The following is a 13,150-nucleotide window of genomic DNA, read 5'->3' as shown; positions in this document are numbered from 1 at the left end:
ATTAATTATAAAATTATATTCTTAATTATAAAATTAAGACTTTTGTAATGGATAAAGTTGGAAGATGAATTCATGACAGATGCAAAGAAAACCAATTAAACCCCAATAACAACAACAAAGAGGCAGTTATTAACTCCAGAAAAAAACAAGAAGTTATATAGGAAAGAAAAATCGCAGTGTGCTACAGTGCTCTTCTCTGAACAGTGTTTACATAAATACTAACGTAAACATTAAACATTGATTTGATAAAAATTGTTATGTAACTGGAAGGGAGCGTAGTAAAGGATCTAAACATATCATATTCCATAGTAAGATATACATAGAAGGACAAATCAAAAACTAGCAGCATAAGCATGATACAGGAAACTAAGAAGGCAAAGAGCATTAAAAACAGCTGAGTTTACAGTGATCGCCTCTCAGGTGAGGGCGACAACTGAAGCAAGCAGCTGTTTTTCGTTATAAGCCTTGTAGTACTGTTAGATTTTTTTAAACTGTATGCATCTGTTGCTTCCATAATGATAATTTGAAAGTTGACAGACAAGACAGGCTTTCTGGGTTCCTGTCCTAGTTTCCTCCCTCCCATGCTATAGGATCTCAGTTTCTGGTATGTCAAATGAGAGACTGATGATGCCCGGCTCCCTGTTTCTCCAAGTGGGGTCGTGATCAGAGCCCAGTGGGTGGAGACCTCCAAACACCCTTCTTGTCCTCTGAACTCCTGGCACCTGAGGTTGTCCCTTTTCCACAGGAATTACAATATTTATTCAACCACTAGAGGAAACTGGAGGAGATTTGGGGTCATCTTTAGGGAGCTTGGAGGAAGTTTTCATTACATTTATATAAGATGATGGTAAGATGCAAAGATGCACTATTGGAAAGCCTGGTCTGTACCACCTGTTTGATACCATTATAATAGTCCTTATATCCTAAACCTGATCAGATATTTTTGGCCTTTCTCCCCAAGCTGTTGAAAACTTTCTGATGGTAGGGACCATAACTAATGTGTTTCTTGTTTGTTTGGCTGCTCGGGTTTTTTTATTTTTGTTTTTGGTGAGGAAGATTAGCCCTGAGCTAACATCTGTTGCCAATCCTTCTCGTTTTGCTGAGGAAGATTGGCCCTGGGCTAACATCCATGCCCAGCTTCCTCTACTTTAAATGTGGGACACCTGCCACAGCATGGCTTGATAAGCAGTCCGTGTCTGGGATCCGAACCTGTGAACCCCGGGCCACCGAAGCGGAGCGCATGAACTTTTTTTTAAATAATTTTATTTATTTTTTTCTTTTTCCCCAAAGCCCCAGTAGATAGTTGTATGTCATAGTTGCACATCCTTCTAGTTGCTATATGTGGGACGCGGCCTCAGCATGGCCGGAGAAGTGGTGTGTCGGTGTGCGCCCGGGATCCAAACCGGGGCCGCCAGCAGCGGAGCGAGCACACTTAACCACTAAGCCACGGGGCCGGCCCTGGAGTGCGCGAACTTAACCACTATGCCACCAGGCCAGCCCCCGGTTTTTTTGTTTTTTGTTTCTGCATTCCCCACTGAGCATGACAGTGGCTTGATAAGTCTCTGTTGAGCAAGCAGGGGGAGGCCTGTCCTGTCTTGGTGAGAGGACTTGCAGTGCACATGTCTGTAAAGGGGACATATTTATTTTAAAAGAGACTAAAAAGAGCAGGATGACGGTGGGGGATTTTGGTCAAAGAGCCTGAGGAACTGCTTGGGTGGTTCTCTGTGCCACCCCGTTTCTATTTTTTGCTGGTTGCTTTGTCCAGTTTCTGGACACATCACTGGGTCAGGAACCAGAAAACACTGAGATGTTAGCTATACTGTGTCACTAATATGCTGGGTGACCTTGAGAAAGTCAGAAATGATCATTTAGCCTCATTTTCTGCTTCCCTGGGTAAAATAAAAGAGTTGGACCAGCTGATTGCTACAGGCCCTTCTACTGCTAAGATCACAGAAGTCATGACTGTTTACAAATTAGTGGACAAACTGACAGGGCTGCTGGCGGCCCCATGCTGCCCTGCAGAAAGGGACGGCCTGAATGGTAATGGCCTTGTTAAATATGGAGGAAAGGAGGAATAATAGACAGCACCAGGTGGCAGAGGGCCCAGCCAGACAACAGATGTGAAAAGGGAAGTAAAATAATGTGCACGTAAACTGCAGGTGGAATAATTCATGAAGAAAAGAGCACCTCCGCCCATTCCACTCTGGGTGACTTTGGTAAGAAAGTGCCGTTCGCCTGCACAGTTTGTGCAAAGCTCAGTAATTCCAGAAAACAGAAACGACATTATTTCCATCAGAGTCACTGATTTTGAAGAGGATCACTGGGAACTATATGAGGAAAAAAGCCAGTGAGCATCTGGTGTGAGGGCTGGGAGGGTGGAGTGGGAGGAAGGGAAATCTGGAAAGCAGTTGTATAATTACCGGTGATGGACAGTGTCTGCGCAGTACGTGTGTTCACACTCCATTTTGGAGAAGGCCCCTCCACACGCCACAACTCTCCTGAGAAATGCTCTTCTCCCTCCCTTCCTCCCCAGCTCTGATTCCAGAGGGCAGTCTCCCTGTTGGTTGTTAATGGTTACCTACTCCAATTTGAACCCATCACGGTGTCCCACCCCCCTGGCTCAGTTGATTGGTCCAAGGATGAGTCTGTGACCCGAGTCTGGCCAATTAGTCAACTTATTTGGGATATTTCAAATTAGAGCTAGGTTAAAAAAAAAAATCCGATCCTCTTGAGCGTGTCAAAGCTGGATGTAAGACAACCCATGGCTAGTGGAGAAAGTTGTTTTGAGAGAATGACTCCCCCAGGCACGAAAAAGCAGAATATTAAGAGTTCTAGGGGCTGCTGGAGTAGTTGGTTCCTGAGGGCCCTAGGGCAGCTAATATCTGAGAAAGTAAAAACCCCATGTGAGGTTCCAGAAGCTTCACATCAAATCCGCCCTTTTCCTTAAGCTACGTTGAGTTGTTTCTGTTACTCGCAACCAGGAGTCCCACCTAATGCTCCAAATCTAATTGGCTTTTTAAAAATCCAGACTTTCTCATTTAATTTTGAATAAGTTCCCAGAATTAGTAAAAATCCATGATTTGAAATACAATTTCTACCAGTTTTGAGCCAATCAAATAATTTTACTTAAAAATAAATTGACATTTAAGATTTTTCTGAACATTTGTTGTAGACTTTTGAACAATGAACCTCTCAGCAGTGAAATAATGCAGTCAGGGAAATGTAAGAAATGTGAAACGAGGGCATTATCTTGCTGTTTGTTTGACATAGTCATGTTTTTAGAGTTCATTATTTAAAATGACATTTGACTCTAAATGCTCTTGCTGTGGCTGCTTCTTCCTTGGCCAAGCCTACCAGATAATCTGGGGTTGCCATGATGTGACATAGGTGCCATTATTTCCCTCCTGTGCCCATGGTCGACACCCCTAACTGACCACAGAGTTCTCATCACCTAAGTCAGAGTCTTTCAATCTTCTCACTACAGCTTTCCGAGCAGTTCACCAGTTGACCAGAGCTGGTCAACCTATTTGCCCTTCCTGAACTAGGCAGTTTCAATTCTGTCTTGCATTAAGCTCCTCGGTTGGTTTCATTCATGCACTTATTAATTCATTCAGAAAATGTGTATTGAGTACCTTCTTTGTGGCAGGCCCTGTTCTAGGTGCCTGGGATACAGTGGTGAAGAAAACAGTCCCTGCCTCGTGGAGGTCACGTGAACAAGGAACCAAACAGGTGACATAAGTGTGGCAAGTACTCCGTAAAATGGAATGAGAGGAGCAGAGAGGCACGGAGATCCGAGACGTGTTTAAAATACGGTAGTTAGGAAAGAACTCCCCTGAGGAGGTGACACTTGAGCAGAGACCTGAACGGGGTTAAGAGCGAGCCATGGGAAGATCTGGGGGAGGAGGGTTCCAGGTAAAGGGAAGGCAAGTCAAAGGCCCTGTGTAGCACTGAGTTCTGCTTGTTCAAGGAACAGCAAGAAGGCCCTGTTTGCTAGAGCAGAGTGTACACACAAGGGGAAATGTGCAGGAGATAAGGTCAGAAAGATGGGCAGGGCCACGTCATGTGGGGACATGGTAGGACGCATGATAGTAGCATTTCACATCTGAAACAATCAGTAGTTCACATCTGGGACAATGCGTTGACGTGAAGAGTTTGGTTCTTTTGTTTTATCTTTTTGCAACCATATTCAAAAGTATAATTGAGTCTCATGGTGACTTGTCACGTCTCCCACTTGGGCTCCCGGCCACTCATTTCCTCTCCCCACAAACACCCTTGGTAGCTTCTTGTGTGTCCTTCAGAGACATTTTGTGCATCTGCGAGAACATTTTTTTACCTCCTATTTTACACAAATGTTAACATACTACATAAATTGTTCTTTACCTTGTAAGGAATTTTGGAAAACTAAGCTCAGGATTAATCAGGAATTGAATAAAGATGGCAGAACAAACATGCACTTTAGCTTCTCCCTCTACCTCCCCAGAAATGTCCGAAAATGTACCAAAGGATTTGGGAATACGGTACTACTGACTTTAAGATAGGCTTAGTCAGCATTTGGTTTCAAAAGCTTTGTGAAATCTAAATTCAACCAGCAATCTATATTCATAAACCCGTTAGGCTACTTCTCTAGAGTCAATGGCATTCTTGTTTAGGAATGGCGCAAAGGGCAGAAAACTCAGGAAACTAGGGCTCATGTTCTTCTGGCCTTGTCACTAACTTTCTCTGTAACCTCAGGTATACCACGTCATAATCTGAGAGAAGGAAGCACGGGAGGGAGGAGGCAGGGCATCAGTTTGGGTTTAGTCTTTTCTGAGAGTGGAAGTGTGTGTGTGTACAGTAATAAACAAAAGAGACAAACTCTGTGCACTCATGGAGTTTACATTCTAGATGAGGAAAAAGATAATGACATAAATAATTAAAATATATAGTGCAGTCAGGCATCACTTGATGACGGGGATACATTCTGGGAAATCCATCATTAGGCAATTTTGTCATTGTGCAAACATCGTAGAGTATACTTACACAAACCTGGATGGTATAGCCTACTGCACACCTAGGCTATATGGTGCTAATCTTATGGGACCACCATCGTATATGTAGTCCATTGCCGACTGAAACATCATAATATGGCGCATGACTGTATATTAAATAACAATAAGTGCTAAGAAAGAAAAATAAAGCAGGAAAGCAGGAAGGAAGTGAAGGAGCCAGCCATGGGGAGGTCTGGGGGTAAGAGGCAGAGAGAACAGCAAGGGCAAAGGCTTCGTACATGAAAGCCACATGCTGAAGATGGGAGAAGACGGGAGAGCAGAAACAAAGAAGGTGCCTGGGACATTGGTGATATCATGGAGCCACTGTACAAATTCTGTATTGTCTTCTGGGCTTCACTGTAAGTCACAAAATAAACCCCTATTGAATTAAGTCATTGGAGATGAGTTTCTGTTAGGTGTAGCTGAACAGAATCCTTAGTTGATGCACTCATTTTTTTTTTTTTTTTTTTTTGTGAGGAACACCAGCCCTGAGCTAACATCCGATGCCAATCCTCCTCTTTTTTGCTGAGGAAGACTGGCCCTGGGCTAACATCCGTGCCCATCTTCCTCTACTTTATATGGGACGCTGCCACAGCATGGCTTAACAAGTGGTGACGTCGGTGCGTTCCTGGGACCCAAACTGGGGGATCCCGGGCCACCGCAGTGGAGCGCGGGCACCTAACCACTTGCACCACCCGGCTGGCCCCTCACTCACTTATTTTAAAAACAAATTTTTTAAGTGGATTGTTGCAGTACCAATTGTTACATTCTTTTCGGAAAACAAATTTTCAAAAGCCTTGAAATATTTTTACTTTTTGGTCCAGTGATTCCCACTCCAGAAATCTATCCAAAGGAAATAATCTGAAATGCAGGTGAGGGGGCTGGCCCCGTGGCTTAGCAATTAAGTGCGTGTGCTCCGCTGCTGGCGGCCCGGGTTCGGATCCCAGGCGCGCACCAATGCACTGCTACTCCGGCCATGCTGAGGCGGCATCCCACATACAGCAACTGGAAGGATGTGCAACTGTGATGTACAACTATCTACTGGGGCTTTGGGAAGAAAAAGGGAACAAAAGGAGGAGGATTGGCAATAGATGTTAGCTCAGGGCTGGTCTTCCTCAGCAAAAAGAGGAGGATTAGTACAGATGTTAGCTCAGGGCTGATCTTCCTCAGCAAAAAGAGGAGGATTGGCATGGATGTTAGCTCAGGGCTGATCTTCCTCACAAAAATAAATAAATGCAGGTGAGAAAAAATTATACAAATGTGTTATGAGCTGAATTGTGTCCTCCTTCCCATCCCCCCCATTTGTATGTTGAAGTCCTAATGCCCTCAGAATGTGACTGTATTTGGAGATGGGGTCTTTAAAGAGGTAGTTAAGTTAAAATGGGGCTGTTACAGTGGGCCTTAATCCAATTTCACTGGTGTCCTTATAAGAAGAGGAAATTTGGGCACAGAAAGAGACACCAGGGCCACACACGTGCACAGGGAAAACCACGTGAGGACGCAGCAAGAAGGTGGCCATTTGCAAGTCAAGGAGAGAGGCCTCAGAAGAAACTAAAACTGCCAGCACCTTGATCTTGGACTTCCAGCCTCTAGAACAGTGAGAAAATAAATTTCTGCTGTTTAAGCCTCTCGGTCTGTGGTATTTTGTGATGGCAGCCCTAGCAAACTAATATGCAACACTTTTTCTCAATAAAAATAGTCAAAATAGAGAAAAATTAGAAATAGCCTAAAAATTCAGTAATAAGGGAAAGGATTTTATACAGTCATCAAAATGCTGAGGCTGTATGGAAAAAATGCTTACAAGATAATGTTTAGAAGAAAAAGCAAGATACAATTATATATATACCTATATATGATAAATATATATGATGAACAATTTTTAATGTACTCCCACAGAGTAGACTTCAGAAAGGAAACTATATCGTTTAGACTGAGAAAGAATTTGATTCTTGGTCTCAAGTGCACACATATCAATAAAATTCCTGCCCAAATATTCAAAGCAGTGGATGCCATTCTGTGCTTCATTCCTTGGTTCGCCCGCAGGGTGACGAAAACTTTTTGTTCTTTTCTCAGAGAGGGCAGGCAAGAGAAGGCATCTCTCACGTGGCCCTCTAGAAACTCTCCCTTGGGTTCTGGCATCGTGGGCACCTGCCTAACCAGCAATGGGGACCACCATCCCATGAAGTCTCAGGGGAGGCCTGCACGGTATCAACCCTCAGACATTCCTGCTGTCCACATGGGAGACATGTTCTGAGAGAGAACCAGGGCTCATCTCCTGTTTCTCCCATTCACAAGCATACTCTTTCCTTCCCCGGTTTAACTGATGCCTCTCCTTTGACTTCAACTACCATATGTGTTAATAACTTCTAAATATATATCTTTCTCTTGGACTTTTCTCCTTAACTCTCAATTCCCATATCGAATTGCTTCCTGGTGTTTTATCCCTGAATGTCCCAAACTTAATACACCCAAAACTGACCTCACTGATTGTGCCTCAGAAATCTCTCTCCCACATTCCCTGTCTCTCTATAAAGGATAACCATCTACTCAGTCACCCAAGCCAGAAACCTAAATGTCACTCACTCCTCCCTCTCTCTCACCACCCACATCCATTTAGTCATCAAGCCATATCGATTCTCGCTGCTTCACATCTCTTTATTCCATCCCCTCTTCCCCATTCCCTGCCTTAGTTCAGGCCCTTATCATCTCTTGTTTGATGTGTCATCATTCATTCATTCATTCATTCAGGGTCTAGGGACATGTTGGTGAGTAAGACAAGGATGACCCTTTCCTTCATGAAGGATGTTTGGCCAAAAGACAATAATTAAAAAACAAAAGAGTCACATGTTTACCATATATTAAAGTGATATGAGAGACATAACCGCCCTCTTGAAGAAGGTGAGCTTAAAACTGAGACTTCATGGTTGAGAAGGAAGAGTCATGGGGAGAGCCAAAGGACAAGCACTCTAGGAAGAGAAGCAGCAAAGAAATGCAAGCGTCATGAGGCAGAAAGCTTGCCACATTTGAGAAACTGACAAAGGGCCCTGTGGCTATTATAATCCCTAGAGAAGGCAGTCATCCAAGATGGCACGGAGAAGTAGAGAAGGCCCTTCTGGGCAATGATGAGAAGCCTGAATTTTATTTTAATCTCTTGGAATATTTTAAGCAGGAGAGTGAGATGTCTTCCTGGGTCTACTCCTCCAATCCTTCTTCAATATGGCTTCCAGGTTGATCTTTCTATAACAAAAATCTGGTTATGTCTCTCTGTGTTTTTAAAAATTTTCAGTGGCTCCCATTTGCCTACAGAATAGCACCCAAACTCCTTAGGCTGGCCTACGAGGCCCTTCATGATCTTGCCCCGTGTTTCTCTCCATTCTTATTTCTCCCTGTGCCTCCTTATCCCCTTTGCTTTGGCCATGCGAAGCCACTTCTAGATCCCGTAATGGCTTCTGCTGTTTCACTGCCATGTCTTTACTCATGATTCATCTCTTCTGAGCACAGTGTTCCCTACCTCATCTTCGAACAAAAATCTACTCATCTTTCAAGACAAAGGTCAAATGTCACCTCATCTGTGTAATCTTTCCTGATCACCGCTCCCAAATAGAATGGACCTTTCCCTCCTTTGAGTCCTCAATGTGCACTGGACAAACTTCTCAGTTTACATGCATCTTTCTCTGTTCACACATGACCCTCTGTTACTCATATTTATTCCCAACCTCTTAGCATAGATCTTGGAATACTTTATTGTATAAAGAGAATGAGTTTCCCTCCGTTTTGCATATTTAGATTATTTACATGGTAGTTTAGTAATTTAGAATTACATGGTAGTTCTGCCAAAGGAGTAGGAACCCAGATGCTTAAAGCTCAGTAAGAATTTTAATGTAAATGTCAGATGAGATTTATCTACCTCTCTTGAGCTATTAGTATCCCCACTATTAGCTGCATCAGCACGTTGATCTTCATTGGTAAGGATGGAATTGGGAAAGAGTTTGAGCAGGTAAAAATATCTATGGGTCACAGGCTGTTTTGAAACTTATTTACTTGTCAGGCACCTCTCAGCATTCTGCACTGTCCACATCATCAAATGTCTCTGCAGTGCTCACCCTGTAACAGATGGTACGAGGGATCCATCAGCCGGTTTGTGCAGGACTGTTGGAGACTGAACTCAACATTTTATAATTCCCCGCTAAGTGTTCTGCACTGTGGAGTGTAGGCTAGGGAGAATAACGGAGTAAATACTTGTTCCCTCTATTTGGGGAAGGGAGATCATGACTACATCCATAGAAGAGACTAATTGATATTTGTGGATTGACACATTGATATGGAGACATAATTAGAAAGTGTCCTAGGACTGTATAATCGAGTGCTGGGTGGTGTGTTATAGGCAGTAAATGCTATAGATTTTTTTCAGGGTCTCTTGACTTTGATGTTGAAGGTCAATATGTTGCTTCTACCAGCTTGTGTCTGCTTGTCATAGGCTGGGCCATGAATGAGGACAAACTGAAAGAGAACCAGGAAATGACTCTGCCCAGTGCTCGGAGTAGTTTCTCTGCCCCGTATTCAAAGTGCTCACCATGTACTGAGAAATACATTCGGAACGTGTGCCCATCCTGACTTTTCAGCAGCTGCATCTCAGAAGAAGGTGAGCTATAATTAACCTGGAGGAGCCAAGAGGTTGCAAGATTTGCAGAGCACTGGGAAATACATAGGGGACCAGAGCTGTCTGTGCATTCTGCAGTCCAGGGTCAAGAGAACTGTTGTCACGGATTACCTTTTCATGAATTCTCACTGCAAAAAGTCCTAATGGGACACCAAAGGCAAATGTGCTCCTCGCGCAGAAGACCAATGGTAGTAAATTTTTTTGCTCCCCAAACAGCTGCAGCTCCAGCAGCTTTTCCAGAAGCGTTGCCAAGCAGACGTCATGGCCTGCGCCAGGATCGCAAGTAGCCGTACTCAGGAGAGGGCAGCTGGCTGGAGCTCAGATGAGATGTAATCATTACCAATTTCTGAAGAAAGATTTGAAAACTTTAAATCAAACTAGAAATTATGATGGCTCATCCTTCCATGAATCCCAATTGTGGTGACTTCATTTGGTCTTAAGCTGCAAGAGACGTGCAGCTCCTTGGTGAAGATGAAGTCAGTGTGTCTCCTCCCTTAATGGCACAAAATTTCAGTTGACTTTTTTTAGCATCCCATACATTTATTTCTTGACTCACCAATCTGATTTGATACATAAGACACGATGTCTTCAGAGAGAGGCTCTTGCAGTTCCGCACATAACAAACTCGTACTCAATATCTGTTGCTTGATTGACATATTGAGTTTTAGATTTTTGGATCAAAGTAAGACATTTCACACTGATTAAATATCACCTAATAGAGAGTCCGTGTTCACACAGCTCTAGTCGCACACACAAAGTCCTTTATCGCTATTTTGAGCTCAATTTGAGCTCTGAACCTCTTAAGAGGAGTTTGTTATATTCCCATTTGCTGGATCACAACCTTCTATAACCTTTTTTAATGCAGAGGTAGAACTTGTGTGCTCAAAGGCAAAGGAGGAATTTAATTCCACCGCTCTTCTCTGTGGATAAGAACTAGCATGATTTGTCAAATCTATTGTGCATCCAGCGCAAAGCCCCGTTTCCAACCCAGGTGCCAAGTGAGGTGTGGGGGCAGCAGGCAGTGTTCCAAACCTTTCCTCGGAACATCAGCTGTACACACGAACTCACTGTGGAACTTAAATTTTGGTTTTAAAAAGTAAAACAAAGATATTGATAACATGTGTGACCATGTCCCAATTAGCTAATTTGTTTTTCGATTAGCTGCTTATGTTAGCCATATCACCCCAAGTAACTTAGGTCTTTGCCTTCTAACCTAACTCAGTGGTAGTCTTTAGGAAAACCACTCCAAGTTTCACTTTAAAGAGACCAAAAGACAATAATTGAAGACAGAATTAGACACACCAGGTCCAAAAATTATGTACCCAAAATTCAGCTTTTGTTAGCTGGCATCTCCCCACACCCATCTTCCTTAATTAAAAATTTTGAGTGTGCTTGTGCACCAGATGATTCATCCTCGCTGCTCTGGAAGTTGTCTCTGCTGGTGACAGCAAAGCTGATCCACCCTCTGCCCTCCCCGCTGTCGGGTGGACATGCAGAATATCAGCTCTGCAGCACTGTTCTCAGTGTACCGTGGCCTTCTTGATTGAGGTACAATGCTCTTAGGCGTCCTGCTCCCACGCGGAGCTTTTCATCTCCTGATCACATTTCCCCATCGTCTCCATTTGCCTTCAACACACAAAGTGTGCGGGCTCTAAAGGCAGTGAGCACCCAGAGATCCCCAGGGTCCTCGGATCGCACAGGAGAGGCCCCTCCAACATATGGTCTCCTTGCTCCATGGTCTGCAGATCCGAGGAGATTAGATACTAAGCTATTTCTCAGCTTTATCGATGCAGGAGCCTTGCTCTCTCTTCCTGCTTCTCTGAGATTCTCCAGTGCAAAGGTGCCAAAAATTCCTTTTCTTTGAACTTTCAGTAATTCTGATGCTGACTATATTAACTTCTGGTAGTACCAGAATTTCTTTTTGGATTTCTTTTTACAATGTTTGGGGGACAGGTCTGTGTCCTGAAGTTCAGGGTAACCACCCTAAAAGCAAGGGTACTTTTGTGGGAATTGCCCTTTTCCCCTCCCTTCTCCTCTCACTCTATAGATTTTCACATTCTGGAGGAAAGCCAGCCTTTTTTTCCCCCCCCAACTGTAGATTTTCAAGCTAGCCCTAACAGGCTTCCAGCTCTCTCTCCCTCCTCCCTCTTCTTTCTTTCCCCTCCTGGCTCCTGTTCAATGACTAAAGCTCTCAGGAGTATTTATGGACCAGGGTATCTATTGTGACCTTGTGATTGCACTAATCCTTTGGCTTGAGGCTGCTCTGCTCTGACAGTCACAAGGGTGATTGGTGGTGGGAGTGGGGAGGAAGACAGTGCCTCATCCAGGAGTGGTGTGGGTATTTATAGAACAGGCCTTTTCCTTTGCTTCCTAGAGTTGTCTGTAATGCAGCAGTTGCCATATCCTCAAAAACTCCCTCTGGGAGACAGATGATGGAGGTCAGTGCTCCAGATGTAAAGACCAGAGTTCTTAGAGTCAGGGCACAAAGGACTGCTCTCCCCACCTCCATGGAGGCCAGAATTCCGAGGGATGGTTGACCACTGAGCATTATGATTTCCCCAGAGCCACGGAGGTGTGGCCAGATGCTCCTGCCTGGGGACACCTGACTCAAAGGCCTCTGGGAGTGTGAGTCAAATTCCTGGGAAGCTCTGGCCTCATTCTGGCAGTATTTGGGGTCTGGGTAGGCCTGACACTCCCTTTGGGGTGTTTGAAAAGCAGGCTGGGGAATTGCTGTTAGAATAAGAGAGAAGAAAGATGAAAGGAGACCTGACTTTGGATGTCTCATAGAATGGAATTGCCACCATCTGGGTTAAGGAAAAAACCCAGGGCTTTGAGAAAGGAGTGAGACTGAAGGCCATCTGAATAAAGCTAGAAGACTTTTGAACTGACAAGGCCTGCTTAGCCTTAACACAACTTCGTGCGTGATTATATGATACTATGAGTGACTGTGATTGCTTCTCATGTTCAAATTCTGACCCAACTAGACAGTAAATGACTTGAGGGCAGGAACCTTAGGGCACTGAGCTGGGTACAAAATTAGTGCTCAGTAAGCCCTGCGAGTTCTCATACGTGGATTCTTCGTGACTATTATTAGCATTAAGAAAGGTTTTTTGGGGCCGGCCCCGTGGCTTAGCGGTTAAGTGCGCACGCTCCACTACTGGCAGCCCGGGTTCGGATCCCGGGCGCGCACCAACGCACCGCTTCTCCAGCCATGCTGAGGCCGCATCCCACATACAGCAACTGGAAGGATGTGCAACTATGACGTACAACTATCTACTGGGGCTTTGGGGGAAAAAAAGGAGGAGGATTGGCAATAGATGTTAGCTCAGAGCCGGTCTTCCTCAGCAAAAAAAAAAAGAGGAGGATTAGCATGGATGTTAGCTCAGGGCTGATCTTCCTCACAAAAAAAAAAACAAAAGATTTTTTGAAAATGATGATGATGATGATGGCAGAATCCTACTCG

Source organism: Ceratotherium simum, chromosome 28, assembly GCF_057802395.1.
Source record: "Ceratotherium simum simum isolate JZ-2026a chromosome 28, ASM5780239v1, whole genome shotgun sequence".
NCBI lineage: Eukaryota > Metazoa > Chordata > Mammalia > Perissodactyla > Rhinocerotidae > Ceratotherium > Ceratotherium simum.
The sequence above is the reverse complement of the archived record's forward strand: the minus strand, read 5'-3'. Positions refer to the sequence as shown.